We start from the raw sequence: 12,062 nt of genomic DNA on the forward strand, positions 1-12,062 counted from the left end.
TACAGTTTTTTTTATTTAAACACAATCAAAATAATTTTTCTAAAGAAAATTAATTAATTATATGTGACTTTTTGCTCACCAGTCTGCACTTTTTTCAGAGGCGGTGTGTACAGAGGCTTTATGTTTGCCTTTAGAAGACTTCCAGCTGCCATAGATACTGATCGCCAGCCTGCAATCCCTCTGCTGGACTGCCAATGTGGTAAGTGATGCTGGGTGATCCGTAGCATGCATGCTGCGGTCATGATTTGATTGCAGCATCTAATGGGTTAAACTACTAGGTAGTTACAGTAGAAGCCCTTGCGATCCCAGTGCCCTGTACCACGTTATTAATGCCATATGCCAATATGACTGATACAAAAAGGTGTATTGGCGTTTACTAAGGGGTTAAAGTACCTGCAGGCTATAAGAGTGGATGCGAATCAGAAAACTGACAACTTCCTGCTCCGTCATTTCTTATCAATCCAGAATAAAAGGAAACAAACTCTGCTAACCGATTTCAGTCATTGAATGTCTTTTACAAGACTCTAAAAAAAGGTCTATGCATAGGTCAATGTTCAATGTATCAATGTTCAGCTAGACCACTGGGCCACGTTGACTAACACTGTCTAGACAGTCTAAGAATGTGAACAATTTATCTAATTGTATCAAGCTGTTTGATAAATCTGTGGCATTCTTAGATTATCTAGTCTGTGTGGAGAACTATTAATTGGCTTAAATGGCCCATGCGTAGAACATAAAAAAGATCCTACTCTTACCTAACCATGCTCCCCTGGTATCCTCCTGTGGTGTCTTTGGGTCCGTCAATGAGCACTCCCATCGCTACTTCTGAAATGGTTTTGTCTCAGCAGTAACGGACGCTCAGCCAATCACTGGCCGCAGCAGAAGTTTTTATTGGTTGGCCGTTCAGATTCTGAGACCCCACCAATTGTTAAAATGAAAAGTCATAGGAACACTGAGAGACGTGCCCATTGATTTCTGCCCAGCTCTTCTCGGAGAGCTGCATATGACATGTTTGTATTCCCAGAAAATCTAAAGTGTATGTTCACACTGAGGAAAAGAGGCGGAAATTCCAAACAGAATCCCAGGATTTTGCCTGCCTCAGTGTCTCAATGATATGCAATGATAAGTGTCTTAGCACTTGAGCCCCATGAATCAAAACCTATAACATGTCAATATGACACATCAAAAGTTTGTAAGAAACAATAGGTGTTAGAGATGAGCGAATCAAATAGTTCGACATTTGATTAAGTTGTATGCAAAGTTGAAGAAGTATGAAGAAGTTGTATGCAAATCTACCAGTAAAACATGGATACATCCTTTGGCCTATGGCTGTAGCTATGTTTTCTCAAACGCCCTAGAGCTGCATCCAGCTTCTTCAGCCACCCCCCTTTTTGCATTATGACTTCTCAACACAGGTGTAAAGGGTAAATTTGGCAGTTTTCATACCTTATTTTATATCATACATAATGGTGCTTGTTTCAGTAAAGAGTGATCTTTTATCATCTACGTATTGTGCTACCTAGACGGGGCTTCATGGGTGCAGCCCCACTAAGCCCCACCTACATAGTCATCGGCGCATATGCCCCGCACATTCAACGTCCAGTGGAACAGGCAGGCCTAAAGGTCTATGCGCCTATGACGTCACGGAGGGGAAGGGCCTACAGTGGCAATGTGGGCGGGGCTAAGGGGCACTGCGCCGGAAAACCTCGCCCAGGTAGCACAATCCGTAGATGATAAAAGATGACTTTTTACTGGAATAAGCCCCTTCATGTATGATATAAAATAAGGTATGAAAACTGCAAAATTTACCCTTTACACCTGTGTAGAGAAGTCATAATGCAAAAAGGGGGTGACAGTGTCACTTTAAGCCCATACTTTGCATCTAATAAATTCTATATTAATCTGGAAACTCATGTGTAAGAGTCAGTACTTCCTTGGTATAATACTCCTGACATTAGCAATTACAGCTGCAAACCTTCGTAGTCCTGGTGAGATCCCTGGCTATGATGACCATATGAAAAAAGCTGATAATAATATACTATCTACTATACTATTTAGGCTATGTTCACACATTGTATGACACCGGCCGTTCCTTGACCCGGCCGGTGTCAGATAAGATCATCCCGGACGGTACTGCAGTACTGGCCGGATGATCTTTAGCGCCGCTGAGTTTGCATCAGAACTCTCCACTGCACACAATGGAGCGTGCGTCCAGAGCCATGCGCTTTATAGTGTGCACTGACAGGTTCTCTGCGGCTGCTATTCAATGTATAGCGGGCGCAGAAAACTGTCATGTCAGTTTTTTGCGGCGCCGCTAGAGATTCCGGCCGGAGCATATACTATGTGTAAACGCTCCGTCTGGGATTCCTTAGACAGCAACGTAATGTATATTTTCATATTAATCACGGCCGTACTTTTAATTTTAATTTAAATTTTTTTTTTTTTCATTTTTAAATATACATTGTGTGAACATAACCTTACACTGTATGGCTATGTTCACACTACGTAAAAGTATGGCCGTTGTTGCCATCAGCAACAACGCCCGTACTTTTAGCGGGGTGGAATAATGCCTTATTTTCACTGGGATTGCGGACGGAGCGTATACACATCATATGCGCTCCGAACGGGATCCCGTACGGGGCAGCAAATAACTGACATGTCAGTTTTCTGCGGCCGCAATTCCATGAATTGTGGCCGTAGGAAACCCTGTCAGTTCACACAGTGAAGCGAGTGGCTCCAGTCGCTTGCTCCACTGTGTGCTATGGGAAAGATCCGGAAAGATCATCCGGCCGGTACTTAAGTACCGTCCGGGATGATCCGTGCAGAGACCGCCTGTTCCGTGACCCGGCCGGGGTCACGGAACGGCCGGTCTCATACGTTGTGTGAACATAGCCTATGAGAGTAAAAGTCAATCTGTCACCAGGCAGAACTCTTTAAGAAAACATATCTTTATTACTCACCAGAGACTGTTAATACACCTGCTGTATGATATCATATTGTCAACAAGGTCAAATGCATAATTGTGGTTTATCCATCTTTTTTTTTTATATATGAGCTATTGTTGTTCATAGTGTCCATATCAAACATTTTACCTATTTATCAGCTTCGAGCATTATTCGAGGAACATTTGCCTCCCTTTCACATTTGGTTGGATAGAAAAACCCACGCACTTCCTGATTATTCGTTTAGGTATTACAGATGTTTATAAAAATTCTTCCTGCCACTAAGAAAAATTAACATCCCCCACCCTTTATCCTCTATCATTCACCCTCCTTTCTCTTTCTTCTAGTGCTTTAGTTCAGATTTGACTTGCTGTGGGCTCCCTCCTTCTAATGTTGGTGCTGCCCGCAATGTGCACAGCAATTTATCAGGATTCCACACTGCAGCCACACGTCCATATGGAACTAGTTCTGCTAGGATAAGGGGAGGGGACCAATAGGTAACTAAAGGGTCTAAGGAGGGAGCTGCTGGCCTTTCCACACCAGGGATCTGCTCAACATCAAATTGAGCAAAGCTTTGCACATGGTTGCACTACTGTACTTTATACCCTTATTCATTTTCTCTGTACGTGTTCAGTTCTTAGCCTTATCTGAACCAAGGAAGGGGGAGCACGAGGCACTGCAAACTCTCCCTAACAATATATATCACTTTATATTTTTATTACACTATCATCAGCCTCGGTCACGCATCACTATTACACGAAGCAATGACTTTTAAAGTGTCACTGTCGTTTTTTTTTTGTTTTTTTTTTACAGAAATCAATAGTACAGGCAATCTTAACAAACTTTGTAATTGGGTTTATTAGGCAAATATGCCATTATCTGCATTCAAAAAGACTTTCCCTAGCCCCCTCTCATTCACTGCTCATTATTAGGAAATCTCGACTCGAGCCCTGTGTTATCTAGGGAGAGGGGAGGGGGGAGGAGGGAGATTAGTCGCCAGCAGAGAACAAAGGATTACACAGAGGGATCTGTGTGAAAGCCGGTAATCAGAGGTCAGAGAGGTCAGTGCTGACTTCAGAGGAGATAGCCCAGTGATGTTGCTGTAAATTAACTCTTTGTTGTCCTGTTTTGGTGCCTCATCTCCCTCTACCCCTCCCCTCTCAATAGAAAATCATGAAGACAGGGGGGAGAGTTGTTTATACTTTTGTTAGGACAGATTGTAAAGAGCTATAGTTATGGAAACAAACACGCCTCTCTGTATAGCAGATCAACTCGTCCCTTTAATTCCATGGCTATCTATATCTCAAATAAATAATGTTGCATATTTTTTTCCTAAAATGTACACTTTGCAAAAGGTACCAGTAGTAGTCTCACTCAGGAAGAACCTGAAAACATATTTTACTATTCACTTTTTATTTTAAAAAAAATACTTCTTTTTATATAGAACAAAATCCTTTTAATATAGATCTGTTGGTCCTTTCAACGCATTTTCTCTAGAAGCAAAAGGAAACACAAAATTCAGTGTACTGTAAACCTGTAGAGTAGTACTTAATTAAAGGGGAACTACTGACAACAGAATCTCTTAAATGTTGCTGGGGATGCACTGAAAATAAAAAAATAACACATACTTACCTACCTCACTGCCTCTGGGCTCCCCCCATGATGTGTTATGGTCCCCTGCTAAACGCTCTGGCTGCTATTTCCGTGCAGGACACAGCTGTAAATTGGCTGAGCAGGCCATCACCGCCGAGACCTGTCTGTCTCAGAAGTAGCAGCCAGAAAAGGACCACAAGACATTGCAGTGGGAGCCGCAAGGGTGTGAGGTAGGTAAGTATGTTATTTTTTATTTTCAGTGTGTTTCCAGCAACATTTAAAAGATTCTGTTATGAAGAATACCCCTTTAGGGGCTCTATGACTTTAAAAATCAAATAATAATCCATCAGGAATATCTTTTGGTACATTATGCTATTAAATACTTTTTTCTTATTAACCGGAAAACTCCTACTGGCATTAGAAATATACATAAGAGTTTTTCAAAACCAGGTTATTCTAAATCAGGTTTGTATTTCAAAATCTAAATCAACTGGAGATGTGATATAAAGCAAGTTTGCAATTTGCATCAATTTTTTCTTTTAGTTATCATGCTTTATAACAAAGCTATACTTGTATTCAGGTCCAGTCTCCTGAAGGCAGCATTTTAGTCTTGTGAGGGTTAAAAAAAAGAGACTTAATGCAGGAAGTCCCGGCCAGTACAGAGAGTCTTGGCTCATTGCGTCTATCAATCAAATCACTGACTTCTCTGTAAGTGCTTAGACGACTGGGACTTCCTGCGTTTAGTCTTTGTTTTCAACCAGCACATCAACGGATCTTCAGGAAAACAATGCTTTTATTACAAAAGACAAAGCAGACACATATGCATGTGCACGTTCTGTGCATGTCAGGAAGTGCCCAGAGCAGGAGAGGTTTTCTATGAGGATATGCTACTGCTCTGGACAGTTCCTGTCACGGACAGAGGTGGCAGCAGAGAGCACTGTGTCAGAATGGAAAGGATACTCCACTTCCTGCAGGACATACAGCAGCTGATGAGTACTGTAAGACTTGAAATTTAAAAAAAAATAAGTAAATTACAAATCTATATAACTTTCTGGCACCAGCTGTTTTGAAAGAAAAACTGGAGTACCCCTATGGGTTTACACTATGTATATTTCAGTCAGTATTGTGGTCCTCATATTGCAACCAAAACCAGGAGTGGATTAAAAACACAGAAAGGCTCTGTTCACACAATGTTGAAATTGAGTGGATGGCCGTCATATAACAGTAAATAACAGCCATTATTTCAATACAACAGCCGTTGTTTTAAAATAACAGCAAATATTTGCCATTAAATGGCGGCCATCCACTCAATTTCAACATTGTGTGAACAGAGCCTTTCTGTGTTTTCAATCCACTCCTGGTTTTGGTGCAATATGAGGACCACAATACTGACTGAAATATACGTAGTGTGAACCCATACTAAGGCTATGTTCACACTGCGTATGAATCCGTCCGTAGTGCGAACCGCGAATATACGCACGTAGTTTTGAGGTTGATGCGTTCGCTTGAAAGTATACGATATACGCCCGCACAGGGCTCACTACGTATGAGCTAACGGACGGATCGTATACGGCGCCGTGAAAAATGAACACGGAGTACTTATTTCAGCCAAATTGAACTTGATTTTTCTATCCAAAAGTTTCTGTGTGGTTTACGGGGCTGGGCGAAGATTTCCAAGTAAATGACCTGCCTCAGATCGCTTCGAAACAAGCTAGGGAAGCATAACTGTACTACGGGCGTATGTTCGCAGTTCGTACGCATCCGGACGAATGCCTATTTTTCCCACGCCCGTAGTTTCAGCCACACATGTACGGCAGCGTACAATCTACGGACCACCAAGCCTAGCGAAGTACTTCGATTTGCTACTACTGTAAATTCACTCATCCCTAAGATTCATTACATGACATTTTTATAGGTGTCACAAATGATGCCAAAACAAAAAAAAAATTAGGTTAGTGTATGACAAGCATTTATGCCTATACAACCTCAAGCTATGTTCACATTTAGTAAAAACAGCATCCGTTGTTTGACACAGCCATTGTTTGTAGCGTCAAACAACGGCCACTGTTTGACATGTTCCTGCAGCCGATACAGCCATATTGGTTGCAGGAACATTATTTTATTTTATTCCGATTGCGGACACATTTGAGTGTGCCTGCAATCCAAACCACCATCTATGCAATTTACGTCCGGCAGAACGGCCATACATCATGTGAACAGAGTGTCAACGACTGTTGTTCACACTCTAGCTGCCGGGAATAATTGACATGTCATATTTCTGCAGCCGTCCAGAACAATGGCCGTTGTTCAATACAGCGTGGGAACAACGGCCGCTGTTCTCATAGAGTTTATTACAGTTCATTATTTTAGCACAAGAACGGACATTGTTTTAATCGCCAACAACGGCTGTTCTTGTCTTAAAAAAATACACTGTGTGAACATAACTTAATAGTATAAAAACTGTTAAAGGGGTTGGCGACTTTATAGAAAAATTGCTCAGTGTACAGTATTAGTAAGTGTACTCACAGCCCTTACTTACAGCAGCTCCCTCTGTACCCCCCTGTGTGCTATAGGATTAGTGTCGCCACTAGTGGCGCATAGGATTAGTGTCACCGCAGCCAGGGTAAGAGCACCAATAAACTGATGTGTAGAAGCGAGAAGTGATGATTCAAAAAAGCACCAGAGGACAGGGCCGCCATCAGGAATTTCGGGGCCCCATACAACCAAAGTGTCTGGGCCCCCCACATTAATAAAAAAAATAAATAGTGTGTTCGCCCCACGCCTTGCTGGGAGGTATAATTTGGTTCAGATCAATTCTAGAGAACTGGCTCATATACCCCATTTTCCCCAGTGGCTTAAAATGTAACCTCTGTTATAAAATTGTAGAAACTAAATGTGAACAAGGTGCAATTCAAATAGACACTTGCTTGTATAGCTGTCTCTTGGGCTCTGTATGCAGTGCATTATATTCACCCCTGCAACGTACAATTTATAGCGTGTCTACAAGCCCAGCGGGGCTCATTATGATGGAGACTAAAACTTATACAAGAGTGGGGTAGGGGTTCCCCTGTATTCAGAATGCTGTTGAGTACAAGGCAATTGAATTAGTTATTGAATTTCGAGGGTCTGGGGGGCTGTTTGATTTGTATATGTTCACCAATATCCCCCCCCCCGGTATGCTCATAGAATATGTTGATAAGGCTAATATAATGAGGCTGTTCCATGTTAGTGAGCATATACAAATCCCACAGCCCCCCAGGCAGACTAGTTTAGCTCACCCAAGCCAGTGATAGCGAATACATGGCAGTGAGAACGCTTTCTAGGAGATCCTGTTTGTGCAGCAGAGGTGTCTTTATCCTGCTCTGCATAGACCCTCGAAATTCAATAATCCCAGACGGGGCATTGCCTAGCACTCAACAGCATTCTGAATACAGGGGAACCCCTACCCCACTCTTGTATAAGTTTTAGTCTCCATCATAATGAGCCCCGCTGGGCTTGTAGACATGCTATAAATTGTACGTTGCAAGGGTGAATATAATGCACTGCATACAGAGCACAAGAGACAGCTATACAAGTAAGTGTCTATTTGAATTGCACCTTGTTCACCTTTAGGTTCTACAATTTTATAACTGTATAACAGAGGTTACATTTTAAGCCACTGGGGAAAATGGGATATATGAGCCACTTCTCTAGAATTGATCTCACACACAGACACCAGCACACATGTATACAGACACCAGCACACATGTATACAGACACCAGCACACATGTATACAGACATACAGACACCAGCACACATGTATACAGACACCAGCACACATGTATACAGACATACAGACACCAGCACACATGTATACAGACATACAGACACCAGCACACCAGGGCACGATGAAGTTTGAACTTCTGCAACCTGGAGAAATCACCTGATATCACCTGCAGTCCTATGTAACACCACATAACACAGTGGTATCTCTGAGTACAGATAATGTAGATGTCACCTGCAGTCCTATGTAACACCACAGATAACACAGGGATATCTCTGAGTACAGATAATGTAGTAGCTGTCACCTGCAGTCCTATGTAACACCACAGATAACACAGTGATATCTCTGAGTACAGAAAATGTAGTAGCTGTCACCTTGGGGCGCCCCTACTAAATGATGTTCTACAAAATAAGAAAAGTGTCATACAGTGACTCACAGGTGACGTCTTCTTTGATCTGAGGCGTCACTTTCCCTTTTCCTCTCCATCCGGCCCAGACCTCCATGATGATTCCTTCCAGATACGTTTCATCCCCTTAGAACCTGCGAAACAAACAATTTAGGCTCCGCACATTTCTAGCAACTTCCTTTCCTTTCTCCCCCCTGTAGGCTCCCATAGTAACAGCGCTGTGTGGGATGCCCCCTGTATGTAGGATCCCCTGCTGTGCCCGCTGTATGTAGGATTCCCTGCTGTGCCCCCATGAGCTAATAATGCCCCTAGAGGTGGCCCCCATGAACTAATAATGCCCCCAGAGGTACCCCCATGCACTAATAATGCCCCCAGAGATGCCCCCATGAGTTAATAATGCCCCCAGAGGTGCCCCCATGAACTAATAATGCCCCCAGAGGTGCCCCCATGAGCTAATAATGCCCCCAGAGGTGCCCCCATATACTAATAATGCCCCCAGAGGTGCCCCCATATACTAATAATGCCCCCAGAGGTGCCCCCATACACTAATAATGCCCCCAGAGGTGCCCCCATAAACTAATAATGCCCCCAGAGGTGCCCCCATGAACTAATAATGCCCCCAGAGGTGCCCCCATATACTAATAATGCCCCCAGAGGTGCCCCCATGAACTAATAATGTCCCCAGAGGTGCCCCCATGAACTAATAATGCCCCCGCCGGCCCCCCCCCCCCACCGTGTCTCTTAGGGTCCGGGCCCCATACGGCAGTACCAGTTGTACTGCCCTATCGGCGGCCCTGCCAGAGGACCAAGAACATCTCCTTTCGAGCCGGCGCTAGGATCAACCAGATTATCAGTGTGCAAGTATACTATTTAAAGTAACACGTAGCTTGTGAAAGGCCTGTTCTCTTACTGTCGGACGAAACACGTTGCATTGAATAAACTACCTTATGGTAAAGAAGTGCATCTATGTGTTACTCTACATAGTACACTTGCACACCGATAATCTGGTTAATCTTGGTCACTTACCGTCCTCTATGCTGGGCTGCCCTGCTCTGTGGTGAGTCTGTCCATAAGATGGCCAACATGGAGTAGCATGTGACCATGCCCCGCCCCCAAGTGTCCACCACTGAGCCTGTATAGTGGATACTGGGGGGCGGGGCAAAGTCACATGCTCCTCCATGCCTGCCATCTTATGGACAGACTCACCACAGAGCAGGGCAGCCCAGCCTGGAGGAGGGGAGTCTGATTTTAGCTCTATGAGGCACACAGGGAGCTGCTGTCAGTAAAGGCTGTTAATACAGTTACTAATATTCTACACTGAACTATTTTATTATAAAGTGGCCAACCCCTTTAAACTATTCTACCCAGGTGAACACTGTAGTGGTCCTTTTACCTACCAGCAAGGATTTAGCTTTCTTTCATGTCTATTTAAATTTTTTTTTTTTTAAGCCGGAAGTGGTGCACTTTCTTTGTTTTTGTAGCACACTTGAATAAACCTTTCATCTTACATACTGTATGTACTTGCCTGCTTGTCTATTTCTTCGTAGACGGACATCCAGTTCCAGTTTGTGCCATCTGAAGCAATATCTCTTCAAACACACTACAACACATCTCATTTTCTCTCTTTTTGATAAATCCTGGGAGGGGTCGGGGAACCTCCAGCTAACTGGGGTCTTTGCCTCATGATCACCACATAAATAAAGTCTGGAACACATTCCAGGTTTCCTGATTCTTGGTCCATGTTGGCAGATGCATTGCTGCCTTTCCTTTTAAGTACCCCCATGAGAGATAGCTGTGGTTTTTCCTTTTCTCGATGCTTCTCCATGTATACTTAGTCACAAAAAATCTTGAGGCAATCAGGAGTGATGATTCCTTAACTTCTTTGTCTAGAAATTGCCACTGTCAGCTGTGTTAGGGGAATGTGTTTTTTTCTAAAATACTTATTTAAAAACACAAACTTTTGCTGTATTATGTCTACTCTAAAGACTTTCTGATCCCCCTAGAATAAAGCTCATGCAGTCATATCAGCATTTCAGTACAAAGCCTTTTCTCTAACTTGCAAAGCTAGGGGTTATCGGGGATTAGAAAAAAAATTACCACTTTCTTCCTGAAACAGCACCACTCTTGTCCCCAGTTTGCATGTGGTATTGCAGCTCTGTTCCATTGAAGTGTATTTCATAGAAAGTTGCCACCCCTTTAGGCTATGGAACCCACTTCATGAAAATATCCTAAAAGGTGGCCATCTCATAACATAGATGGCCGCTACTAATGATCATGATCGTTATAGGCGGCCATGTATTTAACAAGATAGAACCCGATATGTTCCCGAAATGGGAACATAGCCTGAAGGTGAAGCTGCAACTTTGAACATAGTTTAAGACTAGGTCCACACTATGTAAAAATGACGTCCGTCTTTCATAACAACGGACACCATTGCGCGAATCACGTCCATTTTTTAAAAATACTGTTATTTGCCCAATGATGCCCATTGTTATAAAAGACGGACATCATTTTCCCCATTTTTACCATTTGTTTCAATCATTGTGAAGGTTTGTCTGAAAAAAGTTTTCTTTGTTGATTTGTTTCTGGCGATTTGTTATAATCTGTTCCGGAATACAGCATTGAGCCCTGCACTATAAGGACATGATTAACGGGATGTTTCCTTATTGAGCATCTATGGCCTATCCACTATGAGAGAGCAGAAAGGGTTCTACTTGTTCTGCTCTCCAGTACTCTACTTGCTTACTCTGGCCATCTCAGAAGTGTACTGAGACAAGAGGAAGGCAAGTGCATTGAGTGCAGGCCAAAACCATGTCTGTACGTGGTCTAATAGCTGCCCGATGTCAGGCAACTGTTATACATTGCCTGGTGGTGTGGGGAAAAGAGGGCTAGAGGATGGGGCATCGGTAGGACCTTTTCTACTCTCTAGATAGCCCCTTTAACCATGTTTGTAGGTGTATGTATATAGCTAAATTTAATTTTAAGTTAAACATAGGTTTCATATTAAATGGCACTGCCAATACCAATAAATAATGTTAGATCACCAGAGCAGGTGATAATACTACATCTTTGCAATTTACTTTATTTATTTTTGCCTGTTTTCTATATGAAATACAATGCTATAAATTCAGCCACTAGGTTTCTCACTTACTGGAAAACTGCTGTTGATGCTCCATCACGACGGCCATTTGGTCTTTACTAACTGCAAAAAAAAAAAAGACTAAATGCAGGAAGTGATGTCAGGTATTTCTCTGCTCTGCACAGACTGGACCAGTAAAGATGGATGCTGATTGGCCAGCAGCTGTACACGCCCCCTGTACATGCCCCTGTGCACACCCCTGTACACGCCCCTGTGCA

The sequence above is a fragment of the Dendropsophus ebraccatus genome, chromosome 3 (genome assembly GCF_027789765.1).
Source record: "Dendropsophus ebraccatus isolate aDenEbr1 chromosome 3, aDenEbr1.pat, whole genome shotgun sequence".
Lineage (NCBI taxonomy): Eukaryota > Metazoa > Chordata > Amphibia > Anura > Hylidae > Dendropsophus > Dendropsophus ebraccatus.